Raw genomic sequence first — 17,813 nt, 5'->3', positions numbered from 1 at the left:
AAAAATATTAACGACGAATAAAATATGAATAAATATATAAAAATATTAAAACCTTATTTAACGACAGTTCTAGTGTATATTATATCAACAAAGTGTTTCATAGTTATCATAGAATAATATTAAAAGTATGTGCATCTATCGAAAACGAACATATAACTATCTAAAATAAAAACAAATAAACATGTGACTAGCAGCCTTGGCTTTGCGGGAATTAAAAAAAACTTTATGGATGCTAGTTTTAAGATACTTTTTTGGAAAATATGTACGTATTGATACTTCTTACGTATAATATCGTAACCCACAAATCGCGATTTTACAGGAGAAGGATTTGAATATTTTTATCCAGTATAAATCTAAATAAAGATCGATTTTTGGAAAAAATGGACTGCATATTTATTTTGATATATTTTTTCATATAAGCTTACAAAAAACTTTGAATGTTTTGAGGTTATGGAAAAAATGCACGAAAAAACTTCGGAAAAGACGTTAATTAAAATACTTTAGAATGACATACGATATTATACTTAGTATAAGACATAAAGTAAAATATTGTATGAATGGCATACAACGTTTTACATCTGGGTTATTAAAATATTTTAAAATGTATGTGTAACAAACGATAATTATTTGAAACTCGCGCTAACGATAATATACGTTGTTGTTCTATATATTAAAATAAATATAAACATTTATCAAGCATTTTGATGCAAATATGAGCTTTGGTTATTGTACGATGAATCTGTTGTTGGAGTTTCAATTGTACGTAGTGTAGATTAAGTTTCTATAGCTGAATCACATTTTTGTGCTCTAGTTAGCTTAACTCTTTTATTTTTCACATAAGCGGGATTCATTTCAGAAAAAAACATGCATAAAATGCTATTCAAAAATATAGACCAATGCATGCGGCAGACGTTCGTCTAGTCCGGAGAACACAATCGTAACTGATACTCACGTTGCTTCCAGTCGTCTCTTTTGCCCCGCGAAAATTATCGCGAGGGATCAAACAATAGTATGCTTTCTTAAAAATGTGAAATACGACAGTATAAGTATCTATGGATCTCAAAATAAAAGTTACTAATTGCAGTTGTTTTTTCTTCTTTGAAACTAAAGATATAATAACATATAGACGAAAAACAATAAAAACTCAAAATCCACAATTTGTGGGTTCCAATTTCATACGTAGGAGAAGTCGATATATATTTTTCAAATTGGACAAACCATGGTAATTTATTATAGCTACAAAAGAGGACTGACATTCATTAAAATAACATTATGAACTCTAGTATTTACCCAGGAGCCCTCAGTAAAAAGGTCTTTAAGAAAAAAAAATCAATCAGGTATTTTTATGTTATATTGAATTCTTGATCCATTCTGTTTTCTATAAATATTTATATTAAATTTTATCATAAACATTCCAGAGTATAAGGTGTTGCAAAAGCAATGAAACCTGTAACTGCTTATTTTTAATTTATGGGTTTAAACATCACTCGTCTTTTATTTATAAAATAAAGTGTTGATCAATGGAAAAGAACCTAAATTTTTCTACATTCGAGTTAATTATATCGACGAATATTAGTAGGTAGAAAAATACTTTATCGTCGCTTTGTAATCGTGGGCCAAGGTCATTAGCATGATACATAATGTTGATTCAGCGTGGTATCTATTTCATTATGCATTAGCCGAAATTTTATTGCAAAAGCGCTCTGGTAGATTTTGGATATTTTATTTAATATTTTGTGTTCAGGTGGATGGAGAATAAAGTCCTGTGTGAAATAGATGGGTGTTTTCAATTCGATGGTTGCCGTCAGGTAAACATCCCGAAAAAGAAAATCGAGGGGAAATAAGTCCGCCTACTGCCGTCATTTGCGGCAGCCTTTTGAAAAAAAGCAAAATTAGTTAAATATGAGATAATGTTCTACAACAAGAAATTCCGATTGGTTTTAGGTTCAGGTTCAGCGCTAAAATACGGCGTTTATTGGCAAAAAAATAAAAGTAAATACATGCAATGCGAAATAAAACAAAATAAGTATTGCAAATAATCATGGCAGCTTCACTAGATACAAAAATTCCCGTTCTAAACCAACATTCATAATATACAGATACACTATAATATATTTTAATAACACTTATAGTAGGTACTACATTGTAATAAAATTAAAGAAATAAGAAAAATGAAGTACTTAAAACTTTTATTAACAAGTTAAAAAATTTATAACAATGATAATTTTTTTTAAGATACTCGTATAAAAGAATATATGACAAAACTGTAAATAAAATAAAATTAAAATTAACAAATATTTTTTTTAAATTGGCAACTAACAGTTAGAATTCCAAAAACTAAAAAACTTTTTAAAAAAAAACTAAAAACCTAAGTAAAGAAAATTACAAATATAAAAATAATGTATAAATCCAATGAATGCAAAATAGATATTTAATATTGAAGATTGAAGACAGCATTAAATTCTTATTCTTAGAACCTCATCCAGCTGACTTCTTCCGATTCTGAGGAGCCACTCTTTAACTTCAGCTGGGAATTTATTTTTGGAAGAATGAGTAATTTCTTGAGGTAGCTTATTATAGCATCGAGGTCCTATAAAACTTGAATGTCTTTGGGCAAAAATTGTCTTCATTTAAGGAACCACAAGACAGCCCTTTTGATATAATATGTATAGTGTATAGTAAGGAGCAGTAAAAAAAATGTTTTTAAAGTTTTTTATAGTTAATAAATACTAAAAAGTGTCATATCTCAAAATACGACTTTGGCAAATAAGTGCCTTTTTGCTTATGATGGCAGAACAGTGGTCGTCGCATTCGCCTACCAAGCTTGAGGTTCCGGATTAGATTTCTGGGGTAAAAATAAAGAAGTGTTGCCTTTCTATAGTTTCTATAGTATAGTAGGTAATTGTCAAATGATACCATCATCATTCGCATCTATTTTGTGCACAGGGAACGATCATTTTCGTATATTTTAATTACATTTTTTTAAATATATATATATTTTTTACAGTATACATAAGAGGTAAAACAGAGTATTAAATAAATAAAGGATAAGTACAAAGCAATAAAAAACATATTTTTAAAATACATATTAACAGTAAAAATAGTAAACAAAAATCCCACAAAAGCATGGCCTGTTCGTGGGTATACAAGAAATGTTTATGAATTTTTGCTCCTATAATAACTATTTAAAATATTATACCTGTCTGTACAGGTATAATATTTTTGTGTAATATAAGAAAGAGAAAAGAAAATATTCTGTAAAAGATTATAAGGTACTTTTTTATTTTATAGTAATTAAAAAGGAAATAAAAAATATAAAAAAACATAAAAATAATAAGGGCAACAAAATATATCATAGAAAAAAGAGTTAACATCTTTAGTTTGAATCCAGGATAGTGCGTGTTTTTTAGAAGAAGGAAAATTTTGAAAGTTTGGGATCAACGAAATATTATCAGTAAAAAAAGAATTAAACATTTTTGGGCCTATAAAATATGCATGTCTCTGTGCTAGCCTCGTGTTACATGAATGTAGATTATCAATCTTACACTTTATTAACCATAAATTAGTTTTAAAGTAATAAATAATTTAGAGTTAGCGTATAATAGACTTTTTAAATGCAGTGCCTTTGAAGTGATTACCTACTCACGAAAACGGTCCTATAAAAATTGTCAAAATTTGTTATTATTATTGACGCTGTTCTCAGTAAAAAAATAAACTTCAGAACATAATATGTTATTATATTATAATAACACTATTATACTTTGTGTGGTTTGAACTCTATCGAGAAGATTGGGTGTTCAAAAAGTAGTGAGACGGGTCCGCCCCCTATACTTCTAATTTACGAGTATGTGTTAGGATGGGTATCCTAGCGATCAACCCGACACAAAATATGCACCATTATACAAAGATTGATGATTCTTATACGACTTGTGCAAATTATTATTACTGAGATTAGCTGCCAATAAATAATAATAAAAATATATGAAAACATTTGCGAGGCAGCTTGCAACAATATATCGCTAGCCTAAAACGGGTAGAGAAATGAAATCCATGAAGACTGATCCGCGGTGGACGGTGGAATCGGGCCTTCGGGCAGCTTTGCCAACCTCCATCACGCGAAAATCGGTAGATACAGGAATATAAATTCGTAGATTTCAGTAGATTTATTGTCCTAGGATTATTAAAATTTCCCTACCTTTTTTCATTACAAAATTTCACTAAACATGCAAGTGTTTTTTTTTCAAACCAAATGGCGGCCCCTTGGACTAATGGCGGTCGCTTATCTGTCACACGGAGAGTTCCGGATTCGATTTCCAATGAGATCACAATAATTTACGTATTTTTTTAGGTTATCTTACTTTTAAACTTAATGAGAAAATAATAACTACTAATCGCTGAAAAGGGTTACTAAATTTTAGCAGAAAATAGTTACAGGTGACAAAAACGTTTGATTATTATAAGAGATCTGCTGACATTCCATTGAATAAAATAGAAACTATAAAATTTTGAAGAAAAATGACAGTGACAAAAGTTACAGGTGACAATCCAGCGCCCCTTAGTTCCGCCGAATTAAGTCGAAAGATCGTCATCGACAGCCTTCCAGGATGGCGCGAGCCCGCAGGTTTAAAGAAGAGGCATGTTGGGTTAAGGTTCTCCCAAAGGGCATGCTCAGCACGTGTCCCAGCCAGGTCCACCGCCGCATCATTAAGACGCTCGTTATAGGAGGCTGCTGCGTCCGTTCTCGGACTTCAATGTTAGTTAATATATAATAATAAATTATTTACATAATTTAAAATTATTAAATAATAAATCATTTTACGGCGTCAAAACGTGGACCCAAAACACTTCGAAAAAGATCGAAGCCTTTGAAATGTGGTGCTACGGGAGGATATTAAAAATCTCCTGAGTGGATAGAGTCCGAAACGATGATATTCTCCGATGGATGGGAAAATATAAAAAGGTACTGAAGACCATAAAGAAAAGAAAACTTGAGTACTTTGGGCATGTGATGAGAGGTGAAAAATATAAAATTTTACAAGTCATTCTACAGGGAAGGGTTGAAGGAAGACGCAGTGCAGGTAGAAGGCGCATCTCTTGACTTAAGAACTTGCGCGACTGGTTCTATTGCAGCACTCAGTCCTTGTTCAGGGCAGCTGCCAACAAAGTAAGAATCGCAACGATGATTTCCAACCTCCATCGGAGAGAGGAACCATAAGAAGAAGAAGAAATAAATTATTTACATATCACAAATTACCTTAATGTTTTAAAATTTTATTTGAAAAAAGGGCATGAAGGTATTAAAATATAGGTAATACAGATATGGGCATATAAGTTAGGTCTTGTCATCTAACTTGGAGCAGGTGAATCTGGCGACAGCCTTGGTGCCTGCCAGGATGGCATACTTCGTAAGTTCTCCGGGCAGCAGGAGTCTGACAGCGGTCTGGATCTCTCTACTTGTGATGGTGGACCTTTTGCTGTTGTGGGCGAGACTGGATGCCTCCGACATAACCCGTTCGAAGATGTCGTTCACGAAGCTGTTCATCACGAGCATAGCTTTATTCGAAATGCCCAGGTCGGGTTGGACTCCCTTCAGCACCCTGTAGATGTGCAGGGCGTAGCTTTCCTTTCTCTTGCGCCTTGACTTCCCTTTGCCTCCCTCGGGGATGGTTTTCTGTACAATTTTCGACTTTTTAGACGCCTTTTTACGAGGCATTTCTATGGAGTGTCAGCGGAAGCTAATCCTAATGGTGTCAATTGTTTTATTATGAATTATATTGTTAAATTTAAAAATATTCCTACGATGAATAGGTACTTAGGTACCTACGTAGAAAAAAAAATAGTTCCGTCATTATTAGGGGAAGGAAGGAGTACAGCCGTATAACTATGCAAGAATCCAATTTATATTGTATGAAAACTATAATATTCATAGCAGAACAAGAATTGGGGGTCCTTAAATACAATTTTATAACTAATTAAAGTTAATACTAAATACGGCAGTAGAATATTTATTTATTTATTTATTTATATATTTCACAGTTTTAAAATTTTACATGGTTTCTTAGCTAAGAAATTCCTGTGTTTAGAAAGGACCTTCTTTTATACGTGTTTTTTTTTCATTGCATTAAATAATGCTTTAAAAAATAAAATAATGATATCAAAAAATTCAAAATAATATAATATAAATAAGAAAATATGCAGGTAATAATAAAAATAGAAGCATTAATATAAATTAGAAAATATACCATTAATAGTTAAGAAATGAGACATAATTATTAATAATTAGAAAACATACCCATAGTAATAAAAATTGAAGCATAAATTGAACATTAAATTTTATTGTACCTTACATTTTTAATTTAATTCCTACTGACCTTCGATTTAATAATATATGTTACAAGAATAAAATTAGAAATTGGCTCTTAATCGAGAGTTTTTTATATTAATTGTCTATAAGTAATGTGTTTAAATTTGATTTATATGTATGTTTTTTTTTATGAAATTAATATGTATTTTTCTTATTATAATTTTTTATCTATGTGTACTTTTAATTAAATAAATCAAAACAAAAAATAAAAAAATAAACTAGAAAAGTTTAGTTAGAAGTACTATTATGTGTCAAATATTCGTTAAATTTTGTTTTTCAAAACTCTTGTAGTACGAATTTTTCCCATAGTTAATAGTAGAAGGTAATATTGTACAAGTGGAAGGGAATTCTTTTTTCGCTGAAAACACGATGGCATCTGAAATAAATACACCAAAAGCGTGTAATAACGTATTTCTACAGTATTAGTTGACTAGCTCTACCAAAATGTAAAATTACACTTTATTACAATTATAGAAACATTTAACTATTTTTTTCATGCTCGCTCATTAAAAGGATGTACGTAGAATTAAAATTAAAAAGATTCAATTAAAAACAATGTAATAAATATGATACTTTTATATATTTTTTATAGTCGCGGAGCTTAAAACAAAAAAAAACTGCACTCACTACCGAACGCTGCTTCCGACTGAGCGATTTAGTAAAATATGATACCTACATGTGTGTGCATGATCATGTTGTGACATGTACATGATCATGTTGTGACAGGAAATTAGTTTATTGGGCAGTTCTTTCCCCACGAAATCTCATGTACGGCATTAGACACAGTACGTCAATACCCTTCTCTCCCCTACAGAATCGACACAGTCTTGTTAATATTATAATCTCTTTTGTGTTTTTCATGTGTAAATTTACTTTAAAATATGTCAATTTTAATAGTATTATAAAAAATCAGCATTTACACCTTTTCCTGACACATCTTTTATTATATCCTTAGAATCCGGACCTCCCTGTATTTTATTGTTTTTTAAAATATATACTTTTACCCCTTTTTTCCCTTGGTTTCTCTTTCTCTCTCGTTCCGAACTAATTATCTGATTCCACATTCCCCATCCTTTCATACCTCCCCATTAAAAAACAGCTTTTATTTTGAATTAATTAGATTTATTTTCATGTATATCTTTTGATATATATATTCGTTTTATAATTTTTTTTTGACCAACTCTTCTTTTAACCAATCTGTTTTTTGGTTGGCTGGAAGATATTGCTTTTAGAAATAAGTCCGCCAAAGTACTTATTTTGGTACTTGAAGACATATGTAATTAAATCAACCTTTTTTGAATTTTAAAAATACCCGTACATTAGAAGAGTTTTTCCAAAAAATAATACCATATTTTAAAATTAAAGTACATATGCACAATAAGCGGACATAACAATTTAATTTATTTAAAAATAAATTAAGACTGATTCTTTCTGGCTGTGATACGATCCCACTTGCTATTTAATGATTCTCACACTTACACACCAGAACACTTACTCCCACATACATAAAAATACACTTTTACACTTACTCTCATACAAATACACATAAACACACCCTTTTGTTGTACCACAATTTAGTATGTATGATTTTTAATTAGAAACTTCGCTGGTCTGTCCTTAAACCGTATTTTTTTAATGTTATTATATCATTGTCGACTGTTTGTTTCCGTAAAATAAATAACGGCGAGAAAGGGGTGACCTGATAGAGACATACAAGATGCTCAACAGTCACTATAGCTGCCCAAATTTGGATCCCATGTTCAAGCTTAAACAAGATGCTCGTCTTCGAGGCCACAGTCTCAGGCTGGAGAAAACAAAATTCAATCTTAATCCACTTAAGCATTTCCTGACCAATAGGGTTGTTGATGGTTGGAATAAGCTGCCACAAGAGCTGATCTCAATGTGTAGTCTCAATGGGTTCAAAAATGGACTAGATTTGTTTCGAAAAAGTTAAAGTGCTCCAACAAATGAAATATTAAACTCAATAGATGAAAACAGAAAAACAACACACGATTCCTTCTTTGACTTGATCTATTTGAATTACTTGTGAATTTTGGTTCTTAAATATGTATTTTAAACATTGAAAACAACATATTTGTCTTAGATCTAAAAGTTTAGCTTCTTGGAACAATTGGAAAGAGGGAAAAGTGCGATTTTTGTAAAGCATTATTTTTAATATAAATTTTTGAACAGTTTCTAATGGTTTAATATGATTGTTGTAAGTTCCCCCACATCCAATTATTCCATAGGAAAGCGATGATTGTACAAGTGCATAATATACCATTTTAATCGTATTTATCTGGGCGTAAATATTTAGTCTTTTGAACACATAGGTTAAATATCTTAGTTTATTAACAATTACTTCAAGATGATTAGTCCATTTAAGTTGACAGTCAATGATTACTCCCAGTTATTTTATGCATCTTTCAGACTTCATGTTTTCGCCGTTATTACATATGTCAAGCTTACAATATTTATTATTATTATTATAATTTCCGCCTAGATTATGCTATTTACATACCTTTTGTTAATTATACACTTTGTTAATTTAAGTAGATTTTAAGAATGTTTGAATTAAGTACTACTCATTAATGCCAATTTATTAGGGCTTAAGACTGTTGAAAAATAAAATTGAATGAAAAAAAAATACCCAGGTATTACGGAGAGAAGGTTTGATAAGAGGAGTGGCCTTTGGTTTTTAAACGCTATAATTTTACCAAATTAGGTAGGTAGATGCCCGTCCAACTGCGGAACCCAAAGAGTAGGTCATGAAAATTATCATTTTTATGGTTTTCGTGTACATGATTATGCTGTAGGTATGTCTCCGCGCTTTGTTATTTAAAACACGAGTGTTGAGACCCGAGACACCATAATTCATAAAATTTCAAGGTCAGTAGGTCGAAAAATGCGACGTCTTGCGTGTGCGTGAATATCTTCCATAAAATAAATGCAGTCGCAAAATATTATCTCCAGTGAATCGGATAGAAACGAAATCTTTATTATTATTTGTGTTCCGTTATTCTCCGTGGAATTTATTAATTATTATTAATGGTTGCATGAACGCTGAACTGAACACGCTACGAAGCTTGTGATTTTTTCAACTGGTCTATTCAAATGCAATCTGATTTTTTATGAAGATATTTTATTATATAATGCATGATGTAGATGGCAGGGGCGAATCGTCTATATAAGCGATTATGCGCAGCTTACCATTATATTTGACAATCTTTAACTACTAACTTGATTTACAGAAAAACAAACAAATAATTATTATTTCTTATAAAGCATTGTCACCGTTTGTATTTTTCTCAAAATATAAATAAAAATATTAATTAAACGCGCCTAGTACCAGCAGTGAGGAACCATGAAACTAGTCGATTTTTCAAACTTATTTATTCATACAAATAAATATACAGTAAAGCCTCGATGTAACGGACCAATTGGGAGGAGTGTCCGTTAAAGACGAAAGTCCGTTATATAAAAATAGGTTTAAAATAAATCAAAAAAACTTTTTTTGACAATATGTACACTAGGGTGGGCCGATATTTTTTTTTACGAATTTTGAAATGAAAGGGGTCAAAAAAGTTGCATTTTGGATTACTCGGAATGCAAAAAATATCAAAAAAATATTCGATACTACTTTTGGCCCTCAACCAGAGCTTGAAGTTTTCGAAAAAGTCGATTTTTTGCGGCAAACCGGTTGTCATTTCGTATTTAAGTAAGAAAATCAGTCGAATTAAATTTTATAATGTGCGCTAAACCTCATTAAATAAGCATCTAAGGGTGTGAGTTGCACTTTGTTTTGTAATAAATGGGTAGCATTGTTTTAATGAACCAGCGTTTTTGTCATTATAAGCCAGGCGCTCAACGGAATCAGTTCCGCGGAGTGTAAACTTTTTGCGTTTCGGTAGTTTTAAAACGTGTTCGAATTTGTAATGTGATTAAGTTATATCTTTTCTAACAAAAAATATTTTATCAATATACCTATACATAATTAACAAGATGTTCAGACAGTAATAAGCCTTAAACCTCCGTTGAGGGCCAAAAGTAGTGGGGAATATTTTTTAAAATAATTTTTACGTTCAATGTCATCAAAAATGCGACTTTTTAGACTCCTTGATGTCTAAAATAATAAAAAAACTTCATATATCATCGGCTCACTCTAATGTACACTGTATTTAGATAAACAATACAAAAAACAATACAAATCACAAACAAAATTCTATTTATTGTCTCCGGGCACTCGTCGTGAAGTGATGTTGCTGTTTGTATCGACGCACTTCACTTGCTTTCGGTAATTCTGCTGTGAAAAAGGAATCAAGTTTTGTTTGCACTTCTGAAGTTTGCTGTTTTTTTATAATCAACTCTCTAAAATTACGAAAATGCGTATAATATAGTTCGAAACATGCGCGTTATTCTATCGGGGAATCCCCTAAAATACTATAACTCCGGCTAGGTGCAGTCTTTGAGCAGGAAGGCATAATGTCTCAAATTCTGGTGCTAGACGTATGACGTCATTATCATGGCGGCTAAAAATTGTTTACATGCGGCGACACTTGAATTTAAGCATGTATCATTTTAAAAGGACGTTTTTAATTTTATTTTTTAAATTTGACCGGATTTTTTGTCTGTTTTAACCGAAGTTCGTTAAATAGAAGTCCGTTATATCGAGGTTTTACTGTACTAAATTTTGAACACATTAAACCCAGTCGTGGTTTTTTTCTCCTAGAGTAAGCTTGCTGATTACACAAATCATTCGAAGATTCCCGTTTTCTAAAACAGTATTTCAAACATTATTTCTTAAGGGCTATTTTTCTTTGAGACGATACAGTTGACATATGACCACCATTACTTTAGTGCAGTTATATCGCGGGACATGTGACGCTCGACGTGGCCGTTTTTGGCATTTAGCCGACCAAATTAGCAAGTTTCGTATTAAAATAATGGTGAATATAGCTACATAATATAATATGTCACGAAGTTAATAATAATCGTCGTTTGAGTTGATTTCATGGATGAGAGATGTTGTCGTATCACATAGAACCACAAAAAAAATAGCGATATTGCTTATTTTATATTATGTACTATGTAGGAACAAATTTATCATATTTTTTAATAGCTTACCTGTAAATAAAATCACTGTTCGCACTGGTAGGTGGGTACTTACCTAAAATATAAATTATAAAAGGTGCTTGCCTTGAACTTGGCTTGAGGCTTTTCGGGACTTAACGCATAGGTAGACACGAAACCTGGATTCGAGTGACGTTTTTCAAACATTATATCTGAGATTTTCTTCAGCTTTACATAAGAGCGGTAAAAAATTCAACACAACTTAATAAGTACAAAAGTAAATAATATGGTATTTGGGTTAGTCATATAAATATTTTTTTTTTCAAACCTGGAATAATATATGACCTTTTCAAGAAACAAATAAAAGAAAAATGCCGCATTTTTCGCACTTTCGACGTTGTTTTATGATCATTACGATACTGGGTACTTAGTAGGTACTTAAACATAGGTAAAATGTAAAATATTTTTTATTTATTTATTCATTCATTCAAAATTACAAAATTAAATATTTATGAACTTATTAAGGCTTTTTAGGCTATGCCCGTGTCAAGCCACAATAAATAACAATAAAAATACACAGTAAAATTAAATAGATCAAATTGTGACATAGAATAACAATCTAGAAAAAAAGGTAAATGTAATAAAATATAAATTATACAAATTAAGAATCACACATAATCAAATATACAAAATAGTGGTATCATTAAAATCAACTAAATAATAGTAAAATATAGTAGTATTAAAAAAAACAAAGTAAGAGTATCATTTAAATCAACAGAAAAAGAATATATATATAAAAGCATAATTGAAATGATAATTGAGATATGTATTCTAAAAACTCACTCAATACTATAGTAAGAAATATAAGAAATAGGAGCAATAAATCATATGCTAAATAATAGTACGTACTAAATTAAATTAAACAAAAATACATAATGAAAAAAAAACATAAAAATTAAAAACCTAAAAAAAAAATTAAAAAATATTAAACCTATTGGAGTATTTAGCCGTCATCAAATCTTTATTTAAAATTAAAATCCCAGCACCTGATGATGCATTGATAAAATACATGCAGCGTTTCTTGACCGTCTGTTACAGAAAGGAAATGTGACCAGTGTTACGCTGAAGCGTGAATGTCCAGGGAAAGATCCTTCAATCTTCTTACTAAGGAATTACAAAACATTAAACCACTGGTATAGTTTAAAGTCTACAGTTCGCAGCAAGACAATAGGGCGTACTCAGGTCGAGATTTGCCAAATGGATATTCATTTGCATTGTAATTACTTTTAAATATGTACCAGTGAATTTATCATTGCAGGGTTATTTCAATCTATTTTTCTATAATTCACCTATATTTATTTTATAAAACTGAAAATAAATGTTTGTGTTTATTTTTTAAATTGATTTATTCATTTTATTCACAATGTATTTATGTTATATTTATTGATACATAAATCCCAACTCCATTGAACCAAAGTCCTGTGTTGAGTTTGTTTGTTTGTCCGTCACATCTCCGAAATGTCGAGTCGTACCGGCCTGAAATTTAGACACGTCATTTTGGATGCAATTTCAAGGTTAACGTTGCTATTTTCGAGAAAAATTTGAATCGACCTCTACTCGATAAAAACTCAAACACACATATTGCCCATAATCAACTGTCATTATCATCAGTAAACTCACTTTAATTCACAAATTGATCATTTAAATTAAGAAAAAAATTGTATCGGAAGTAAATATGTTGATATAAGGAAAGTTTTTAAGCAACATAATACATGTGCCAGGACAACAAATGCCAAAAATCAATGTAAATCATGGGAAAATATTCTGAATCAATAACTTGTGAAAACTGACTCCTTTAATACCTTTGACGCTCCTACTGCTGCAACCAAACATACTGCAATTCACCATAGTCGATTTTTATTTATTATAACGTAAATATCCAAGCTACAAAAGCATCCGATCGAACCGTTATGTTTATGTTGTCAAATAAAACAAAATGGCTACCAATTTGTTGCTAACCAACAAACCAACATCGCTTGCGTTCTATGAAACATAGTGTAAGGGCTTCTCTCTAGGTTACGCATTATTACTCTGAGTTTTGTACATAAATTTACATTAACGTTTCCCAATCAAAATAAATAAATATGAATATTTTGTTGGGGTTTAGGTACTTAATTTACGGGTTCCTAAATAGTGCCTACGTTGCGAGATTGGTAATTATCTGAAGGTTGTTCACTTCATTCGAGTAGGTACCCAGTGCCTACCTAGTTGTGTGGGTAAATTATAGCACATATTCTTAATATTACTGCTTGTTACTTGTTCCTGAGTAGGAACTAACTAATCGTCAAAAATAACCTCGTATTGCGCAAACATTCATATTAATATTAATTTTATTACTATAACAGAAAAATGTGCTCTTATGCTTCGCTTGGTGGCGCACAAATAAATGGTATCTAAGTACCTGCCTAGTGCCCATGAGGATGATCAGAAAAACAATTAAATTTATTTATTTAATGCACAAAACACACAATTTTATCATAGAGCACAATTATATTTTTTTATGTCCTGACTTGTTAAAAAGTTCCGTGTTAAGTCGTGACTCTTCTATATATAAACCAAAAACATTTATTAACATATTAAACAATATACAAAAAAATCAAAACAATATACAAAATAATAATAGAAAAGTATAAATAATACAAATTTATCAAAAAGTTATACGATAATACATGGCAATATGTTATTAATAATTTATAGTAATATTATAATTCAATTCGGTAATTAATTGAAAGTAAAAGTAAATACAAAATAATACAATAAAGTAATGATTGTAACACATCTACATATATGGTAGAATATGTAATTTAATAAACATAATAATAAAGCTAAAATATATATTTACAGATAATTATGCATCACTATTAAGTTTATACATATGTATATATGTATATGGATAATAATGAAGACAGCATCGATATTATATACTCGTATTTATGCCATGGTGAAAAAAAAATCTGTAGAAACAAAACGCTGCATAAATTCTAAAACCTAGAAATTTCGTTTTGTTGCAAAAATTAGATTTAAATTGGTTATATTTCCCTATTGGTTAAGCTCCCTATGGATTTTGCCATATAAATGACCCAAATCGCAGAATAGCCGTTTTGGCATTTTGCGTTTTGGTGGCAAACTTCAGAGCTTTCTGGGTAATAGTTAGCACAAAACTCCATAATAAGTTAGATACAGCTTTAAAAAACGCAAATAAATAAAAACATAAATATAAAAAGTAAAAAACAAAAACTAATGTTTTATATATTTATTTTTTATTTTTCCAAGAACTAACGGTACAAGTACCTTTTACATTACATACATACATAAGTATTTACAGTGGAGTATTTACAGTAACAACGTTTTCAATGCTTACTTAGAAAGAACATAATTAAAATATTGATTCCACACTAAAATGTTTTACAAGTAATTGTTTATAAGCTGGAAATTTCAATAAAAATATGTCACCTAAATCCGAATGTTTATTACCCAGCGCATGTAGACGATTCAGTACTGAATTGCTAGAATATATTGAGGTATGATTGTTGCAGTGATAAAGTTGAACTAGCCTAGTCACTCTAACTGGTACTTTAAAACCAATGAGGGCCAAAATTTCAGGGTTGTCCAATACTGAATTAACGATTTTAAATAGAACTAATAAATCAATCATGTTAAAAACATCGATTGGTTCTATTGAAAAAAACTCATGTCACGATTTGTAATCCCTTTGAATTTAAGTAGCGAAATGTTCAATGGATCAATTCACACTAGAATTAGCCTTGAAGCCAATCAAACTTTCAAATTATTGCTCTTCTTCAAAATTAATAAAAAGTGGCATATCATATTTAGCCACCTTTCCACTGATACTATACGCTAAGTAAAAAAGCAATGTAGGGGATTTCATTAACAAATATTATAATTATATTACTATTACGCGTTGATTAATAAAAGTTTAAATTAAATTTTTGTAACCTGTTCTTTCGAAAACGTGTAATAAAAACCATGTAAAAAGAGTTTTCAGTGTACTGACTATAAATGTATTGAATATTAGCTTTCTCAATTATTGAAGTAAACATTAATATCTTTTTTTTACCTTAAGTGGTTAAATTCTGCTTTTGTACATAATCGCTAAAGCGTAAATACGTATTTTTAAAAAATATCGATTATTAATATTTTTTTTAGTAAGTATTATGTTTTTTTATTTATTTTCTCCTTCTGCAGCTATCATAAATATACCTACATATTATATATAGTGAAATCTGTTGTAGGGATATATCACGTTTTTTTTACGTTTTTAAAATAATACTTAAAGTTAACATATTACAACAGAGATGAAAAACATTTTAGAGAAGGTAATATAGAAGTCTAGGCATCTACAGGGCTAATGATCTGTCATTGGCTGTAAATAAAGGTTTCAGCTCTTTAACTTCACAAACATCAACAAATTAAAGAATTGAAGGGATATAGATGTTCAAATATGGGCAGACTTCTATATACCTTATCTAATATGTTGGTCATCTCTGTTGTAATATGTTAATATTAACAGCTCCCCAGGGAGTTGAATCCAGTCTCTGTTCACAAAAATTTGGACAAACTCAAAATATTGTTAATACTTAAAGGTCTACTTAAAGGTCCTGTTAACAAATATTTTTTTGTTACTTATTAGTATCTAGCATTAATAAAATGTTAATTATTAGTAGAATAAAAAATATTTTTTAATTTTTAATTTTGAGTTCCTGCAAAAACGGTCATTCCATTGGCCACGCCCATAATACGTCACGATTTATATTTATTTGTTCCCGACCATTTAAATTTGTTTAGAACATTGTCACGAATGTTGACGTCACAACTATCAAGGTCAAACACGTCGCGTTTTTCTAGTAACGTATTTTTAAAAAAATATACATTTATAAATACGAAAACATTTCTCCACAAAATCCATGTTGATTTTGAAAATACAATTAGTTATAATAAATCCATTTCATTTCTCATACAATTTTTTCTCTCGTTTACAGCTTCTTTTTTTATGATTTTGATAAAATTATAAATAAAATTATCAATGAAACTTCTTGGTTTAGTTTTAGTAGGGTGTTTTCACATCAGAATATTTCATCGTCGTTGGACTGGTACCTGAAGCGTAAGACTGATCATCTTACCTTCATGTAATAAAAAATGATCGAGATACACTGTGATTAGTGTACCAATGCAGTGCCCTATGCACCATTATGTGCAGAAAGGGAATGTTGTTGTTGTTGTTAGTTTCACTCTTTTATTATTTTGACCAACGAGCAAACAAATTCACCAGTCATGAAGATGCCTACTTAGGCGAAAGCGCTCCTTAGTCAAAATAATAAAATATTAAAACTTAACCAAGAGGTTTCATTGATATTTAACTATGGAGTTTAATCAAGAAATATCAACAAAAAACATCTTTACTTCTAAACTTTTATAAAATGCGTGAAAAATTAATAAAAAAAACAGATATTTTTATCGGTATTTGTAGCGTATATAATGTGTCTATTGGTCTTATTTTTTAAAGCTGTTATTTTATATCTTGTACATATCGAAGACTGTTTGATTTCAGTAATAATAAATAAATACAAATTTGGACAAACTCAAAATATTGTTGATAAATCCGCCTGGTCCATGAAGAAGTGTAGAAATTGAAAATTTTTCAGGCGTTGCCTAGTATGTAGGTGAAATAATTCAATTAGACGAATCTCACCCTCATAAATAAAGGTTTCAGCTCTTTAACTTCACAAACATAAACTTCCTAAACATAAACTTCAAATATGGGCGGAATGGTGAATGTTACACAGTGTGTAAAGTGGCCACTCAAACCAGCAAATGACAGGTCATAAGCCATGTAGATGTCTAGTCTTCTATATTACCTTCTCTAAAATGTTCTTCATCTCTGTTGTAATATGTTAACTTGAAATATTGCTTTAAAAATGTAAAAAAAACGTGATATTTCCCTACAACAGATTTCACTGTATATAATATGTAGGGATATTTATGATAGCTGCAGAAGAAGGAGAATAATACTTACTAAAAAAAATATTAATAATCGATATTTTGGAAAAATACATATTTACGCTTTAACGATTATGTACAAAAGCAGAATTTAACCACTTCACGGAAAAAATATATAAATGTTTATTTGAAAAATTAAAAAAGGTTATAAACAATACATTTATAGTCAGTACACCGAAACCCTTTTTTACATGGTTTTTCTTAGACGCTTTCGAAAGAACAGGTTACTAAAATGTTCTTCATCTCTGTTGTAATATGTTAACATATTTCCATATTGTCCCTAAACGGGTTTTTCCAAAAA

The 17,813-nt window shown here is 30.2% G+C and overlaps 1 pseudogene; it reads right to left on the bottom strand.

The window, feature by feature from the left end:
• Positions 1-5,255: 5,255 nt before the first annotated feature.
• On the bottom strand, positions 5,256-5,744 carry LOC148280557 (histone H2B pseudogene; annotated as a pseudogene).
• Between the last annotated feature and the right edge of the window lie 12,069 nt (positions 5,745-17,813).

The sequence above is a fragment of the Micrasema longulum genome, unplaced genomic scaffold (assembly GCF_059751315.1).
Source record: "Micrasema longulum isolate JH-2025_06_02 unplaced genomic scaffold, ASM5975131v1 h1tg000570l, whole genome shotgun sequence".
Classification (NCBI taxonomy): domain Eukaryota; kingdom Metazoa; phylum Arthropoda; class Insecta; order Trichoptera; family Brachycentridae; genus Micrasema; species Micrasema longulum.
The sequence above is the reverse complement of the archived record's forward strand: the minus strand, read 5'-3'. Positions and strand labels throughout refer to the sequence as shown.